Below are 3,104 nucleotides of genomic sequence, written 5' to 3'. Positions count from 1 at the left end.
ATTTCAAATCACTTTAAAATTAAGCGCCAAAATCAATTCAAAAATGACACTAATACAAATACCATACATGTACATGGTTGGGCGGAAATGACTCTTAAATGTATGCTTTAATACTGATACTGAATTAAAGAAAAGTGCTAAGCAGCACTTGAGGAATAAATTTTAAATAGATTAAATTTTTTTATTTTTTATTTATTTTTTTTTTTTTGGATTTCCTATGTGAAAATTTAAAAGAAAAAAATTAGAACAGCATTTGACACTTGAGATGCCAGAAGCAACAACTATAGTTTGCTAAAGGCACTCTTGTTTTCAACAGAAATATATGCCCATTCCATTATTTCATAAGGAAAAATTAAGACAGCAGACTGTAAAATATCAGATGTCAAAACTCGATGGACATTGCTATTCACACACACAAGAAAAATAGCCATTCATTTCTTGGCCGTTTTCTTAAAAGGTGCGTACTTCGCTTTATACATTAAAATAAGCAAAATAAGCATGGTCGTTAAAATTAAGCAAAGGCTTAAACTTTTCGGTGCTGCTAATAATCTTTAGCATCTACATTTCGAATTCAATTTTTTGCTAAAAAAAGGGGGGAAATACCAATCAAATGGTGGATACCTTCACCTGCATTATCTACGATACTTAAAGTATTGATTAGAGTTAGAAAATAAACACTTAACTTAATAGGTTCAGCGCCAAAGGCAACTAAACTGATAAGTCGTTATACCGGAGATACTAGTATTTTTTTTTTTGGAAATGTACTGTTCGGTTAGAAGGGGGTTGAGTAAATGATGTGAAATTTTTGTATTTATGACATTTATTTTTTCCTCTCTAAGCCGAACCGGTTTATTTTATCAACTATTACCATGACTTTTTTCCACCTGCCTCCATATATTCGAAACACTGTGCGGTGTTATGGGAAGTCTGAGGCTTCATCCAGCGCGTCCAACTAGTCTCCGGTGAGTGAGTCTCTAGATTATTGTTATTATGAGCGATGAGCACTGTGACCTCCAGGGTGGTCTATTGTGCGTGGCCCTTTACCCTATAAGTGAAAGCTTTTAATATTGGCTAACACTTTCGTGGATTTTTTATTCCATATTTGGAATGAATTAAGTGTTATACCACCTATATGAGCGAGTCGTGAGTCCAGAAAGAGCAACACATTCACAAAAGATGTTCTCTGGCGTTTCGTTTCTGAAAGATTCATTTTACTGAGGTGATAAAGCAGGGAACAATGTCCCGTGAAGTACCCAGTGAGAGTTCTAAGGTCCTTCCTACCTAGATTTATGAGCTTTTTTGAAGCTTCTTGTAATGGACAGATGAACCGCATAGTTTGTCTTTGCCCTGGACAATCACTCCAGCGCCTATGGAATTTTTTGTCCACCCACTTGTTTATGGCTTCCCTGAGGTGCACTTTGTTGAGCCCACAAAAGGGTTCCGGGCAATGGTATATTGCGCTAGGTGGTCCGCCTGTTTACTGTCACCGTAGCGCTCATGCCAAAGCAGTCTGCCAGGTGAAAAACCTTTTCTGCCTTTACTTTTCACTGAGAAGGCACAATGAAAACTTTGCTGTAAACTGGTTAGCTGGTTTAAATTTTGTTTCATACATCGCTGTTGTGCCGTATCGGCGTGCATTAGAAGTAGCGAGTTGGTCGACTGACACGGAGTTAACTGTAATGTCTGTAGTCTGCAATATCCAGTGGCCGGTGATAGTCGCTACAATCCTAAATACATCTACCCTTGACCTACTTAGCCGGTCTGCTGTTCTTTTCCTGCTATAGCCAGGCCAAAGCTCACGTGCTATTTTGCAAGTCTGAATCTCTGACCACCTCTTCCTTGCCAGTTTCAGAAAGGACAAGTGTACTTCTGCTTATATTTATCTGAGGGGGTATCCTAGTACCAGTAGGAAGGACAAGTGCTGCGAAATTATTGGAGCCACTCAGCATTCAAGTATGAATATCAAATGCGCATGAATAAAACATAAGGATGTCTTTTATTACTTCGCAGTTTTGATCGTAAATTTACATTACACATACATACATAAACATATTTTAGTTTTTAAATTGTAGTTAACTTAGGTTTCAAATTCTATTTTTGTTTCATTTTAAATGTTGCCAATGTAATAATATGCAATTGAAGCTCACTTCAAATACACAGATGTATTTATGAGCTCATTTTTATTTAATACGATTTTTTAATTTTAATTCTTTCTTCACACCTTTATTCGATCAAAAATGCAATGTTGAAATTTTTAAAATTGTATTTTTACAATACTCTTTGAAATACAATACAGCAAATTTACTGATTTGGGAAAAAAAAATTAAATACGTAAATGAGTTTTCTTTCTATGCACTTAACTATGTAGTATGTGTGTATAATATTGTTGTTGTTTTTTTGTGTATGCATCTACTTATACAATTTTGAGTGAACATAAATTTGTTTCTTATTAAAATATGCCTAAACAGTCAATGCAAATTCAATAAAATTTTTTTTTTTTGTTTAATATAATCCAATGTAGTTTAGTTGAATCGTTTATGCATACAGTAAATATAATAACTATTATATTAGTAATTCGAAAAGAAAATGGTAAGCATTTAATATGTATAAAAGATATTCTAATAGAAATAAAGAAAGCGGATGCTCCTTTACACGCATCAATACAAAGCAACAGCCGCTTTTATATCTAAACTTTATTACTTTACTTTATTGAAAAATTTGTTGTTGTGGTTGTTGCGGCATACTTATTCTTTATGGTTGCGGTTTTTGAAAATTGATATAAATATGTATGTAAGTGTATTTAGTAATAAAAAGAGGCCAATGCTTTGCAGTAATGCGTTTAAGAAGACAGCCAATTTCGAAAATTTGGAAATACAAAATCATAAATCCAATTTAACATTGCTGGCGGAGATTGTTGTTGTTGTTTGTTAGTTTGTTTCTTTTGTTTTTGATTAAATTTATTTTGACTTGTTTTTGTTGGTTTATTTTCTTTTTCACCCCATTAAAACTAGACCCGAAATCGCCCTTAACGCAGACATATTGATTAGCGTACGTAATCTTCGTACATAAAAATCACAATGCAACTCATTTTTCGTACGCATATA

This window comes from Rhagoletis pomonella, unplaced genomic scaffold (assembly GCF_013731165.1).
Source record: "Rhagoletis pomonella isolate Grant_MI unplaced genomic scaffold, Rhpom_1.0 Rhpom_scaffold_00011, whole genome shotgun sequence".
NCBI classification, from domain to species: Eukaryota; Metazoa; Arthropoda; class Insecta; order Diptera; family Tephritidae; genus Rhagoletis; species Rhagoletis pomonella.
This window is presented reverse-complemented; position numbering follows the sequence as displayed.